At 45.4% G+C, this 15,421-nt stretch overlaps 1 long non-coding RNA gene across 2 annotated transcripts; it reads right to left on the bottom strand.

Moving 5' to 3' along the window:
- Positions 1-416: 416 nt before the first annotated feature.
- Positions 417-11,776, bottom strand: LOC120751139 (uncharacterized). Of its 2 annotated transcripts, none has more exons than XR_005700286.1 (3): positions 10,652-11,776; positions 7,368-7,525; positions 417-1,935 (listed from the first exon to the last, which is right to left on the bottom strand). It is a non-coding gene; the product is annotated as an uncharacterized LOC120751139 (long non-coding RNA). The 2 variants fall into 2 exon arrangements; XR_005700287.2 differs by lacking the exon at positions 417-1,935 and adding an exon at positions 2,469-4,563.
- Between the last annotated feature and the right edge of the window lie 3,645 nt (positions 11,777-15,421).

Genomic DNA, 15,421 nt, shown 5'->3' with positions numbered 1-15,421 from the left:
TAGGATGCCTGTGGAGGTTGTGGAGTGTCCTTCTCTGGAAAGACTCCAAATCCACCTGGACATGTTCTTGTGTCACCTGCTTTCACAGAGAGTTCAGACTGGGTGATCTCCAGAGACCTCCTCCAACCCGGAAAATTCTGTGAAGTGCTGGGGAAAAAAAAAAAAAAAGGAAAAAAAAAAAAAAAAGAGAGAGAGAGAGAGACATCAAACACCCACACTCCCAGCATGGGATACAGGCCTGTGTCCCATATCAGGCAGAGTGGACACAAAAATGGGGGAGCAGAGAGGTTGTGAGGGACTGCACGGTGGCTGCTGGACAGGGAAGCGTGAGCAGCAGGGCCTTCCACAGGACAGGGATGACCCACCACGATTTATGTTTTCAAACAGATTTATGATTTTAATATACAGCCAGTCCGTTTTAACTTGGCTTTGGGAAGCAAGGGCTTTCTTGAAATTGGGGCTGCCTTATATCACAGAATAATCTAAGTTGGAAGGCAGTCACAGGGATCATCGAGTCCAGCTCCTGGCCCTGCACAGGACCATCCCCAAGAGTCCCACCATGTGCCTGAGAGTACTGTCCAAACTTCTTGAACTCTCTCGGTGCTGTGATCTCTTTCATGTTGCTTGATCCTATCTCAGCCTTCTCCCCATTGCCAGATGCCGCCCTGCAATGGCTCAAGCTGAATCTTCTCCTCCCGGTCACAGCACCAGCAGGATCCTGGTGCATGCAGGGTACAGGGCATGTGTGCTCCTGAGCGAAGCCACAGGCAGAGCCCCAAAAAGCCTTTGGAAAGCTTCTGCATGGCTACCTTGTGACAGGTACCTGTCGCCAACCCATCATTTTTAGCACATATTTGGCAGTGTGCTGCCTGGGTGATGGAAGGTTGTCTCCACCCTGGGGTGCAGAAGTTCTTGGTGGGGGTCATTGCTGGCCCTGTATGTGGGCACTTTTTGGCAAGTGGAGCTGGTAGTGCCACCTGTTCCTGGGATTGAAGTAATTCTGGGATGCTTGTTGCACATACAGGTGGTCTTATGAGAAACGGTGACTCACACAACTTCAGGTGCAGCTGTGAATTCCCCCCATTCAAAGGCAGCTGTGTTGATAAGTTGCTCTCGGCATCTCAGTGAAGAAATCTCTCTGTTGTGGTTGTCTTCTGCTGGGATCCTGTTCTCAAAAAATCACAATACTGGGGACAGACTTAGAAGAGTCTGGCTTTTGAACAAGCCTGAAACCCCAATGCTCTGAAATCCAGAGTACTTGTAGGATTTGGCTTATGACAGGCTCCTCAAAAATACCCCCATGATTATGCCTTTATAAAAAAAGATGACCCTTGCCTGGGCTTACTGTGGTTAAGAACTTCAAGAAGCTCCCTAGTCCTGTTCTGCCACTCCTTCATCATCAGTGTCTCCACTTCTCCTCCTCCCACAGGGCTCAGCTTGCAGAAGTCCTATCCACTGACAGCATCCTAGGAGAATTTATAGACTGCATCCTCTCCAGAAACATAAGCAAAGAAACTAGAAGGTACTAGAGGAGATGGGTCAACCTCTGTTTAATGTTTCATGGGTTGTTGTTGGGTTTGGGTTTTTTAAAATTATTTTGTTGCTTGTTTTTGTGATGAGAGCAGCTCTTGTCTGCTTGGTCTTTCCCATGTGATTTCCCCTCCCAGGCTCATACCTCTGTTGATTGGTGCAAGCAGCTCCTTGTGCATTCAGGTTCTGTTCTTCTGAGGCACCAAACCTTCCCCCCAATAAAGTGCAAACACTCCACGTGGCACTCAGGGAGTCAGGCATTTCGATGCTCAGTGTTCTTGCATACTTAAGTACCTTTTAGGCTCTATTTCTTAATCATGAAGCATTAAAAAAAAAAAAAAACCACCTAAATTCAAGTGGAAAATACAGACGAACTTGTTAAACATTGGTCCCTCTGTGGCTTGCCTAAAGGAAGAAATTATATTGAGATTTTTTTAAGTCAAACTATTGCACAAACACATCGAAGGGAGGTACATAAGAAACAACCTTTCCTGGAAAACTTTGCCCTTATAGAGAATCTGCTGGAACAGAAGTCTGATGATATGCAGAAAAATTACCTCAGTGTTTCAAGATTATTGGTCCACGTAGAGTGAAGAAGAAACAAGGGAAAAAAAAAAAAAAAATCAGCTCCAAACAAACATGCTAGAGCTAGATCTGCATTCTGCAGACCTCTTCTCCTAACAGTCCAAGCCCACGAAAGAACTGGGATCAATAGATGCTGAAGCCTACTGAAGGCCTTTAATGCAGCAAGTCAATGAACTTCGATGGAGCTGGCTTTTCTGAAAAGTCAGCTGGATTGCCAGGGTAACCACATCACAAAAGGATGCAGGATGGAAGGATACAGACATTTGCTGAAAAGTTCTATGGGCATGACAAAATTAAATGAAACTGGATGTCCTAGAAAACAGTTTTCACATTCATCATGTCTCTTGGCTGGATTCCACAGCATTGCAGAAAACATTTCTACAAGAATTGATTAATTTTCACATTCTGGGCCCTGGAGAGCTTCCCATGCTGCTCAGAATAGGTAGGGTTTTTTTGAGTACAGGCTTAGAGGTGAGATCTAAGCCAGCTGGGCAGGGCCAACATCCTTCAGTTACACATTACCATGCATATGACAGAATCCTGCATCAACAAGCTGAAAGGAAAGAGAGTAAAAAGACTATCTGCTTATTTTATCCACATTTAGCAGCAGGATATGCATATAAAAGCAGATGAACTGTGGGGACAACAGTAAACTAATCTGAGACAGAGAGCAAAGGTTAATCTTTTCTCAGAGACAAAGAATAACCTTCATCTGGCCAATGACTAAGCAAATGGATCCAAGGTACACGGTAGGTTAAAAGCAACATTCATCCAGAGTTTAAAGAAGTTTTAGACTCATGGGCTGAGTTCAGACTAAAACATGGGTTCTTAAGTTCTAAAATTAAATGTCTTTTAAAGTGTGGTTGAGCTCCTGCCTGGTCTGTTTGCAACTGCGGTCTTTGCAGAAAAGCCTACCAGTGGCTGCAGCAGTCCATCTCTCCACGCAAAGCCTTATTCTTCTTACGTCCTCTGTACTTTCCTGTGCTGGAGCTCTTCACTCATGCAGATACTTCTACTGCTTTCCAGAGGTAAGGGGGCTTCAGGAAAACTGGTTGGAAAACTTCTTGGGTGTCCTCCAAAAAAACCCCAAATCTAAAACAAACATGACTCTCGCCCCTCCTCCTCCCCAATATTTCTTATTCTTCAAAGGGTTTTTTTCCCCACATAAAAATAAAGTCAGGGCTCTCACTATTTGGAGGTGTCAGTTCAAAACCCTGCTCTACCTCTAACTTCCCTGTTCTAGAGAGTCTATGAACCAGGTTAATGGCTTGTGGATATTGACAACAACTGCATGACAACTGGATGACAACTCCACCCCTTCATTTCATACAATCATAGAATGATTTGGGTTGGAAGGGACCTTAAAGATCATCCAGTTCCTACGCCCCTGCCAGGGGCAGGGACACCTTCCACTAGATCAGGTTGCTTCAAGCTCCATCCAGCCTGACCTTGAACACTGCCAGGGATGGGGCATTCACGGCTTCTTGGGCAATTTGTTCCAGTGTCTCACCACTCATACAGTAAAGAATTTCTCCCTAACATCTAATCTAGACCTACGCTCTTTAAGCTTAAAATCGTTCCTCCTTGTCTTATCACTACACAAAGAAGCCTCTCTCCCTCATTTCTATAAGCCACTTTAAGTACTTGAAGGCTGACATGAGGTCTCCCTGTAGCCTTCCCTTCTCCATCAAGAGAAGAGCAATCCCAGCTCACAGCCTCTTGGGGCAGGAGAGGTGCTCCATCCCTCTGATCATCTTTGTGGCCTCCTCCGGACTCACTCTAACAGGTTCACATCTTTCTTGTGCTGGGAACCCCAGAGCTGGATGCAGCACTCCAGGGGTGACTCAGAGAGTGCAGTAAAGGACTCAGAATCACCTCCCTTGACCTGATGGCCACACCTCTTGATGCAGCCCAGGAGGTGTTTGGCTTTCTGGGCTGCAAGTGTGCACTTGGCTCCTGTCCAGCTTTTCATCCATGAGAATCCAGAAGTCCTTCCCCACAGGGCTGATTTCCATCAGTTCTTCTTCCAGTCTGTACTGTCTGGGATTGCCCTGACCCAGCTGCAGCACCTCACACTTGTTGAACCTCATGAGGTTCTCATGCACCCACTTCTCCAGTTTGTCCAGGTTCCTCCGGATGGCATCCCTTCCCTCTGTTGTGCCAACTGCATCACTCAGCTTTATGCCATCTGCAAACCTGCTGAGGGTGCACTTGGTCCTACTGTCAATAATAAAGATACTACAGAGACAGAGTCTCAAGAGACACCACTGGGTCCAGCCTCTACATAAGCACAGAGTCTTCAATCACATTTCTCTGGCTGCATCCATCCAGTCAATGCCTTATCCACCAAACAGTCCAGCTTTTAAATCCATGTCTCAGAGTTGAAGATAGGGATGCTGTGTGGAAATTACTTGCCTTGTTTCGCCTCTGACTTTGTACATAACTGCCCTTTGGAACAAGGAAAAGTGAGCAAACTTGTCTTAGGGCTTGAGAGAATAAAATACTTTCATCATCCCTGGCAGATGGGGAATAAGCAGGAAAGCACTGGGACTCCAGAAGGGGCAAAAGGAGATAAGAAATTCCTGATTTCCACCACCCACCGGTTTTCTGGAAAAGGAGCCTTGTTTTCAAAATCAGATTAGAGCGCTTCTCTAGATACAGACTGCAGGTATTTTGCAAAGATACCTTAGTGTGTTTCTGTCAATATATACAGCAGCTACAAATTTGTACTGCTGGATGAAAGGTACTTTTTCAAAAAGTTCCTGACAAGCTCTTATCTACACAGCACATCTCTGACATAACTATCCCATGTGAAATCTGTGCAAGAAAGACAGGGTTTATTTTGTCAAATTATAGGTAGGAAGCACCCTCTAAGACATCATGCACCACATTATCAATGCAGGAAAATACACTGAGCCTGGTGGCAAAGGCAATACAAGGAAATGGATACTAGGGAAACTAGGAGGCGTGAAGAACAGGCAAGTCCAAAGCTAAAGAAGATGGATTTAAAACAAAACAAAACTCAAACAAACAAACAAAAAACACCCTGAAAAAGGAAACTACTTATCCTATCTACCACTGAGTTGCTGAGCATCATGGATTTTTACTCATGCTGTCCTAAAATGAAAGGTGCTGATGCCAGTCTTTACAGAGAGCTTGTGGACTGCAGAAAGGTTGTTCTTGTGTTGGGAGTAGAGCAAATGTTAGTAAAGCCCCAAGCAGGCAAAAGACACAGGCCTTCTAGAAACAGAGGTCACAGGAGTGTGCCAGCAATGAGGCTGTCATTCTGATTCCTCCCTTCCACTTTCTGCTAAGTGCTGTTTTTCTCAGTCTCTCAGAGGTTAAGGACAGATGGGAACCATTAGATCTTCACAGCTCCTGTGGGAGCTGTTAGTCAAGCCTGTCACACATCACAGTCCTTCAAAACTCACCTGTTTACCTTGCCTGAGACTTGACTGCAGTGTCCCTCACACTTTTAACTGTGGTTAGTGCACACCCTTCAGAAACAGGCCTGTCTTGGCTTGGACACATCTGGAAAATGTTCCAACTACCCTGACAGCTTGTTATGGTGATTAACCACCTTCATTCCAATGAATTTGTGCCCAGATTTTCATATGAATGTATCTGACTTCAGCTTGCTGAAACACATTCCCATAATTTACTAGATTAAAGAGCCTTTCAGTACCTGATATTTTTCTTCCAAGGAAGTTCCTTCACCATCATAATCAATTCTCTGCTCAGCTTTTTTTGATAAACTAAAGAGACAAAGTGCTTCATGTCTCCCATTGAGAAGCATTTTCTTCAGGCTCTGAATCATTTTGTGTGGCTCTAATGTTCTACCACCCATTTTTCAACATCAATTTATAACATGCAGGCCATCCTAGTGCTGGTCTCACAAATACAATACGTGCTTATATCCATTTGCTTGTCCCTTAGGAGTCTTAAAAAAAAAAAAAAAAAAAAGAAAGAAAGAAACCTATTCGGAGTCTGAGGCAGATGCAAGCCAGCTTCCTTCTGTCTGGCATTTGGAGCAACCAAAAAAGAGCTATCAGTCACCTCTGCTGCTGCTGCCATCTCAACAGTAAAACAGAAAGCATGACAAGGTTGTTTCCCTTTTTCCACATAATTCAACACTGAAAGCAAGACTGCCTCTCAGAGCAGGGTTCTGCTCGGAGCACAGATCGCCCCAGGCACACCCAGACCTCACCATAGGGATAAAGGAGCCAATGGGCACAGACTAGCTGCGTACAGGCTGTTAAACCCTCTTACCCGTCAAAGTGGAGTGACTGCAGACTTTCCATGCCCATACCTGGGAATATGCTAACATCCTGAGGCCAACACTCTGCCGGGGACCAGCCTCTCCATGGATCTAGCTGAGCTCCACTATCTGGGAGTGCTCCCCACCACTGCCACCTCCTTTATCCAGAGGTAAATACCATCTTAAAACAGAACCAGTCTGAGGAGGGAGAAGAATGAAATGGCTCCCTCATTTTCTCCCTCCAAACAGGTCAGCAGCGTTTCTAAGACCAGGGACACAGCAACAGGCTGGGGCATCTGGCAGTTGCATCAAACCTCTCAATGCAACCTCTCATGCATCTAAACAAGGGAAAGGGCACAGGGTGAAAAGGCAAGAAGGGAAAAAAAAGGCACTAAAGGCACTTTTGCATAAGCTCAGAGAGGAGAGCTTGTGTCTAGGGCTTGCATCACCATGCAGCTGGGATCAAACCCAGGCTGGCAACCTCACCCAAGCTGATGCTTTAGCCCTGGGGGGTCCCTGACCTGCCTGTCCTGCACCAACCATCCACTAAGCACCAGCACCCTGGAGCTTCCTCATCACAGGCCTGTCCTGCAGTTGCTTGTCAGAGTTGAAACAGCAGTCACCTAGGAATCCAATGCCAACAAAGCTGGAGGCATTTCACAAAGATTATATATAGAAAAGGTGCCCAGGCTGTGCCAAAATAGAACTTTGACTTCAATTCCAGGGTTCTCAGATCAGGAGGCTGAGGGGAGAGTAATTTTGGGAAAATATAATCTCAACCCCAGCTCATCAGAAGGGAACAGAAATACCTGATGGCTAATATTTTATTAGGCTTTGATTAGAACAAAAGGGACTTTCTTTTTTGTTACCGAATTTTCCCCATTCTTGTATCTCTCAGTGGTAGAAAATGCTGAATCACAAACCTGGAGCTTTAAAAAAAAAAAAAAAAAAAAAAAAAAAAAAGTATTTCATATGCAGAAGAAACATATCTTACATAATTTCATGCTTCCTGCTCTGCTCTCTGGTGCCACGTTCCTCATTTTCAGGCTGTTTTAAAGGTCAGCTTCACAGAACAAATCCTGACCTCAGACATGGGAAATATGCTGCCTCATCACTCCAGGATCTTTTCTCACATGATTAGTCCCAACATTCCTGCAAGTAGAACAGTCCCCATTGCCACTGCTGCAGACATTAAAAACAAAACAAAACAAAAAAAACAAACAAAAACCCCCAAACAAACAGCCACCACCACCAACAAAAAAAAACCAACAAACCCCCCAAAAAACCAAAAAACCCCACCCCAAAACGACCCAAACAAAAAAAAAAACCCCGAAACAGAAAAGAAAAAGGCAAGATATTTTTTCTGTCCATTCTCAAAGTTAATGCTCACCAGCATCACAGCCTTATTTCATGGGCTGGGGGCTACTTCAGCACTGTAATGCTGTTGCCATCTACAGACAAGCAATAGTCTCAACAAACATACATACAAGTTAAAGTAGGAATACATGTCTAAACCGACAACTATTCTTGAAAAAGCTTGAAAAGACTTTAAAGAGGATCTCATTTAAGATTTTCCAATGGCTAAGATATAGGATCTGTGCAAAAGTTAATTGAAGACAGCAATTAGTCCTCATGGTATTGGTTTTAACACGGATTATGTATCCATTCAACTGGCTCCCTTTTTCTGGAGATTTTTATTTTGATACTATGATTTGAGCAGACAAGAGAGGTCACATCAAGGGCCTGATCCAGAAGACACAGGCACACGCGGTTTATTTTGAGCAAAAGACCTGAACTTATTTGAAATTACTACTATCAGTTACCAAGGAATGATGGAAGGCACAGCCATGATGAACAAGCTCCAGTGCTACAGGAAAGCTGAAGATTAATTTACTTGCTTAATAAAGCTGCCAAAAGTGTAAAATTTCAAAATCAATAAAAGAACCAGTCAAATATTTTACTGGATTAAATGACAAATATATACTGAAAAATATTCTGACTGAAATATTAAAGTTACGGCAAACTCTTTTTAGTGTGCTTAGGCCTCTAAGAAGGAATATGGCTCTTACTCAGTAAACTGGTGGACTAGTTTTTGTCAGTATCTGTAAGAAATACAAAGCAAAACTGAAGCTCCCCCTCATTGGGAGGCTCTACAGATGACATTTAAAAGAAAGTATATCACCACAGTGAGATGAAAAATGAAGTTTCTGTTAAATTATAACTAGCCAGACAGTTATACTGCTCTCAGGTTCATGATAAAAGCAGAAAGGATGCCTCCCATGCCTGCAGAGTTCATTGCCAGGTGGCTCAAACCATGCATGGTTTACTTGTCAGATTCGGCCTCTTCTTGTTGATCCCTGCTGAACCCATGAAAGGGAAATGCCCAGGCCCCAAGAGCCAAGATTGCCCCACAGCTTGTCATTCTGGGGGGAAAAAAGAAAGCAAAAGGAAAAAGAAAGCAGCAAAGGCATCAGACCCATCTCAGTCCCTTGCCAGGGCAAAGATGCTGTAAGGCTGAATCCTGAACAAGTCATATGAAAAGAACCAAAGCACAAAGCCCTCTAACGAAGTCAGAACAAAAAGATTTGGATAGGATTTCTGGAAGAAGGAGCCAGAGGTGTTTGTGAATAAGCACAAGAATGGGCACTTCCAGTGACCACAGAACTACAAACAAAAGCACTTTTGTGCACTCCCAGATTACTTGCTCTTATTTTCTCTTACAGTCACATGCTTATGTAGGCCTGTACTGTTTGAAAACATGATTTATTAAGGCGCCTTAAATTGCAACCAAGTATTGTACTATTAATACTGACTTTGTTTTAACTTTCCTGTTACTTAATATAAATTTACATAATTTTAATCTCTTATGTAGCCAAATCCCCAGCGAATCCTTTCAAAGTTTTTGTTGGTATGTGCACTATATTTCCAAAGTGCTTCAGATTTATGAGCTTCCCCCTCCTTCCCCATCATTGTTTCACTGGTTCAGGGACAACCCCTTCTTTTCAGCAGACTGAAACATCCAGTAATGTGAAACAGATCTGGTGACCCTATAGCATTAAATCATGCTTTGTGGTGCTTTATGCCTGCTCCAAAAGACTTTATGCATTAGCGAGTACATAAAACTGCACCAGAGACTGAATACATATTGAAAAGCAATAAATGATTCCATATGATCTTAATTTTTCAAAGCAGTGCACCACTGTTTTAAAGCAATAGTGTTTAATTTTCCAATTAAAGGAAGTTTTTTTTAATAGCCCTTCTAACCCACAGATATGGGAGCACTCTCACTTTGGATATCCTCTCCAGCTGAGAGATTTGGGTACCCCAACAATTTTCACAGTCAAATGGTGTCCTTGGTTAGCAAGCTAGCAAGGGTGCAATTAGCCATGGCAGTTAATTTCTTCCTTTTATGCAAAAAGGCTTGTGTCATCATTACTATGAAGACACAGGTCACAAAGGCTCTGTGAGCAAACTGAATAGCACACGTTCCTCTTTAAGCTTCACATACTTGAACACCTGTCAGACCTCAGCTAGAGCTCCTCCCCAGTTTTCCCTGTTTACTTACAAGGAAAAAAAGTCCATTTTGGTTAATAATACCTCGACCTATATTTTAAACTAGACATGCCTATTATGAAGAGTAACTACTGTATTTAGAAGCTGCAAGCTCTTTAGCAGATCCACGTGTATTCAATTAGACGGGCTCACCTAAATGGCACCCCTAAAAAATAAACTTAAAAACCAATAAGATCAGGTCTCACTCTTGCTGTCATTGCCTCTCCATAGGCAAAGTGGCAGTGAATAACTTCAGCTGAAGTTTTGGTTTGCTAAACTGAAGGAAGTGATTTTGCAAGGCGTGCAAGGGTGTGTGGAAATGGAAGAATTCAACTTTTCAGATCCAGGAGGAGTTTGCAAGGCAGTTGCTGTAATTGCATGCCCTGAGCATATGTGAGTGACATTCACATGAGCTGCAAGGAATGTAAGCTCTTTAATACCAGAACAGGAGCAGGGCAGAACCGAGGTATTAAAGTTCAGAACTGCCCTTCCAAAATCCCCTGCTCAACTGATGCCTAATCCTGAGGCAATTAAGTCCTATTTTCAGGTTGTCAGCATCTCAAGATACAGGATATTCTGCCTTTCCCATACCCACAACCATCCCAGGTTGGGCAGCTCTGTGCCTGTCTTCCCCCTGGTCCCAGTGCTGGAATTCGTAGCTCGGACACGTTTCCATGCAAGACGAGACCCACGGCCCCGGCTGCTCAGAGCACATCCAACACGTACCAATAGGCTCTAGCTTCACAGAGCATGTTGCTGTAATCGCTCTTCCACGACAGGACAGCAGGTAGGAGGTGCCCGGCGCTATCCCATCGCTCTGCGGCGTGTACAGGCACTCGGGAAACATGACCCCCTTCCCATTCCTCCGACTTGATGCAGCTCCTTAGTCAGCAGTCACCCAGTTCCTCCGAGGCAGAGAGAACCAGCTGCAAACGCTTATCGACTTCCCCACCATGTGCTAAGCCGCTGACTGCTTTTGCTTAACACTTCACCAGCCCCTTTGAGCCCTTCCTCAACTTCCCAGGGGAGATTTCCTTCCCCTGTGTGCCTTGCAGCGCCCCTCACACCAGGAGACACGAGTCATTTTCTCCTCCTTCTGCCCACAGGGGTTCAGATGCCTCGCTCTGACCTTCCCGAAGACTACCTTACCAGGGAGGCAGGCTAGCCTAACACACACTGCACTTCCAACCAGCCTGTTGAACCCGTACTGCTGCTTGGGGGTGGGGCTTCGGGATTCACGGGAGCAATCAAGGAGAGGCCATGACCTAGCAATAATAACATTGCCGTGGGGAAGGGAGGGGAGCAGCCTTGGATTTCAGTCCCCTTTTCAAAGTGTGCTCTATGTACTTTACATCAAACATCTGTCAGAGAAGAAAACACAAAGTTCTGGGAAAAGGACCAGGAGCCACATCTTCAGCTCCTGAACAAGTGCTCTGATCACTGGAAATACAGGATGACAGCATGAAGGAGGTGCTTAGACTTCTTCCTCCAGGGGCCACGTACGGGAGAAAATAATTAATTCTTTGGAGGAAGTGAAATAGGCCGTATTGGGCACCTGCTCTCAAAAGGAGAGGCAAGGCTGCAAACCTGAGAAAAGGTTCCTTTTCTGCAGCCCTCGTTCTCGTCAGATGATCCCCGATTAAATCCCCTGCTGTACAAGCGCGCCTTCTGTGCGCAGGTAGAGGGAAGCAGGGCTGTGAGAGGCAGTGATTTTAGAGCTGTGTTGTGTAAGCACCACCACAACGAAGCAAGGGTTGAGGATGCATCTCTCTGCACAGCACCATGCAGGTAGGACAGTCACCTCGGGGACGGTTTTATTTTCTCGTGAAGACAACCAACACACTGACATAGTTTCCGAGGTGTGGCTTCCAGGTCTCCCTGTCGGTGCCCTATCTCTAGGCATTTGGCACACCTGGCAGCCAGACGCGTACCCACCCAGTCCCTTCCCCTCCCACCCCACACAGATCTCCACTGCTTCGAAGCCCACATCTGGAGGGCACCTGCAGCCCGGCACAACTTAGCTTTGAGACAAGGGGATCGGGGAAAGCCGGGAGACGGCTTTGCTTGGTCCTCAGTGCAGCGGTAGCCTCTGGCTGAAGGCGATTTTCGTGCGAACGCCACGGCACCTTTAGGAAAAGCTTTTCTGCCGGCAGGGCTCGGAGCGAGGGTCAGCTCCAAGGAAGGAGGCACGAACCCACCCAGGCCCCCGCCCCGCGCCGCATTTTACTCGATTGTTTATTATTTTCCGAGGGGCGGCGGCGGGGCGGAGGCGCCGGCCAATGGGAGGCGTCGCTGGCCTGACGGGCGACGGGCGCCGACCAATGGGCGGTGAGGGCGGGCCCCGGCGGTCACGCGCGGTCCCGAAGCATGACATCATTCAGTTCGCACGGCGCAGCCTAACTTGGTGGGGGCGGGGCCCCGGCGGGGGCGGGGCCGGCGCGGGGGCGGGGCGGGGCCGGCGCTGCCGCTCCCTCTCCCCGCGCTGTGTGGGCGCAGGAAGGTGTTAAGTTATAATGATGGTGCAATTAAGCGATAAGTGGCTATAATTAACCCCACATGGGGTAACCGAGACGGGCTGAAGTGGACACGGCCGGGTTGCACAACGAGTCAGTGGCGGGGTAGAACAGCGTTTGGTCACTCAGACCGGCCCAAGCTAAGGGGGAGAGCTCTCTATCTTCACAAGTTAGAATTCTTTCATATAATCCAAGATGAATAATAAAAATAAAAAGGTGGAGTTTCTTGCTGTATCTAAGCAAATTGATTGCACCCTAATAGTATAAAGTCAAGAACTCCATGTACTCACGAGTATTTAAAAATTATGAAGCAAGCTCTTGAGCAATAGCAGCCTAAAGAGCAGGTTCTTTAAAAAGGGTTTAAAATATGCCCTTAGTTTTTTCTTTTTCCCCACCTCTTATCTTTCTTCCTGGCCCTCAAAGTATTTATGGGTCACATCCATGGTGCATCAAGAACCTCATTATTGGTTTAAAATGGAAGATGAGGTGCTCCTTCAATGGGACACTAAGAAGAGGGATTTCAGGGAAATACCAGTATTGCAGGCTTCATAAATAATGCTGAGAGTCAGCTTGAAGTGATCTTTAAGCTGCTGCTCATTACTTCAGGAAAAATGTTATAGTTAGAAATCTGTGGCCATCTTTGGCAAACCCATCAAGATTCCATGGGCATGATTTGGACCCTTGCTCTGTGTCTGCCAGTCAGCCAATCTTCCCGTGACAACTGTGGAAACCATTAGCCAGTTTTAGCCAAACTAGGTCAAAAAGTTAGTCTCAGGGTACGAATTTGGCTGTTTTATAAATGATGTTTCTTTCTAATCATCAGCATCCAGGTTGCTCTGAATCAGCCACAAATCCTATTGCCTGTTGCCCAGTCTGTGTTTAAAGGACACAGTAGGGAACAGTGGGAAGAACAAAAACACACTAAGAGAGCCACTCTCTCACGGGGTGAATGGGAGGAGTACGCAGGGTTATTGCAGGGGGCACAAACGGCTCAGAGTCGGGGCTGCAGGTGCCTTACAAAACAACCCATGATATGCTTGTTTGTGTGAGGTCCTCGTAGACAATGCAGCTGTTGTTTAACCTAAGTGCAATATAACATTCATTTATTGAGCGGCAGTACACTTTACAGGAGATGTCCATAATGCTGTACTGACAAGAAATTCCAGGTCTACCACCCCCCATGAGACTTTAGCTCCAACCCTGCTTCTGCAGTTAAGATATTTGCATGAGAGGTGAAGCCAGAAATGTCACCTGCACTTCTCTAGCTGCCATGTGACTGTGACCCTGCCAGAGCCATATAATCCAGATACCGTGATAGGCACACACGTTCCCCACATCAGCTTGAGCAGCCATAGTAGATAAAAGGAGATGCAGAGGAAAGATGCAGCCCTGCCCTAGAACACTTGCCGTCTAAGTAGGCAAAGTAAATGAGCCAGCTTTCAAATGGCCTGAGGGCTGGCCTAACTTTATTCCTGTTGAAGTCACTGATAAAACTCCCATAAAGGGAGCCTTTTGGAAAATCCCACCCTTGGGGCATGAAAGTACTTAAAGGAAAAGACTGAAAATTGTGTAGGCTTTAGATTTAATTTTGATCAGTTTTTATGTGTATTTCAGTGGGCCCAGCCATGGAACGACAATAAGCAGAGCTCCTGTGTCTTTTCGGTATTGCTCATGCACTTTTCATAAACAAAATATGTAAGAACAATTACACTATGGTTTTAATTACGCCCCTAAACTGCATTATCATGAGCACACACGTGGTGCATGGAGCTCTGAAGAAATGGTACCATAACTTGTGATAAAGGTTGTGCGACTGATAAACCAGTGAATTCTGAAGAGGACAGTTAACCTTGCTCAAGGCTGGCACTCAGGTGATCCAGTTTCATCTCTCAGTTCTGGCATGGGCTTCCTGTGTGACCTCAGTACAGTCATGTAATTGTTCAGTGCCTCAGTCCATCATCTTTTTAATAGGGTTACTACTTACTTATTTCCTTTCTCCCGCCCTCTCCTGCCTCACTTAGACGGCAATTCTGCCAGGGAGTGGAGCATTTCTAACCACGTGCAGGGCCTTCATCCAGTACAATGAGACCTAATAGCAGTGCCTGTAGAGTAATGCAATGGCAATTAAATAAATAAATGAAGATGATAATATCATTTAGAACTAGATTTGCTGCTTGTAACCCAGCCCAAGGTCAAAGTGCTATGCTTCCCTGGAACCTCAGGATGCGCTTCATGTGGAGGTTGCTGCAGTGGTCAAAATCAGCCCTAAGCAGTAGGTAGTTTGGGAAAGGGCTCAGCACCAGTCATAGTTTCACAGCCAGCCTTCTCTGGCTAACTGCTGAAAGCCACAAGGAAAGGCTCCTTGGAGATGTGGTGTTGGACTAAGCATCTTCTCACCACGCCTTTTTGTCTGAACTTGGTTGCTGGCTCTTCAATGCCACTGTGGTTTTCCTCCTTACCTACTGCTAAATCATACACACGGATGCCAGTGTCACAATTCAGAGTGGCTGGTGTCTTTTTGAGCTGCCTTGCATTCTTGTAGGGGCCATGTTACAACAAAAGCCATGGCAAGGCACTCAACATTGTGACCCAAAATGAAGTTGCAATGAAAATTATTTCCATTACTTGAACCTATATTCATTCTGACTAATTCAGTGTCTCCTGCTATATTTAGATATCCATGGATTAATTGTATGCATGCTGAAATGCTGTCCCTTGTAATAAAATCACACTAAACTATTCCTAACTTCAGTGCCACTTGAATTCAAAACCTTGCTTGATCCTCAGGGCCTTAGCAGGATGTGTAAGGCATGCAGGATCAGGGCCTTGCTCTTTTCTAATCAAACTGTTTTTTAAATCTCTCTACTTGTCTATAATGCAATACATCAGGGATAGCTTAATTTGTCTGCTAATTCTATCCAGCAATGCTTCAGAAGCACACCTGCTTCTCAGTCCATGCTATTGTCTGTTTCTTGTCTCAGAG

The sequence above is a fragment of the Hirundo rustica genome, chromosome 3, assembly GCF_015227805.2.
Source record: "Hirundo rustica isolate bHirRus1 chromosome 3, bHirRus1.pri.v3, whole genome shotgun sequence".
NCBI classification, from domain to species: domain Eukaryota; kingdom Metazoa; phylum Chordata; class Aves; order Passeriformes; family Hirundinidae; genus Hirundo; species Hirundo rustica.
The sequence above is the reverse complement of the archived record's forward strand: the minus strand, read 5'-3'. Positions and strand labels throughout refer to the sequence as shown.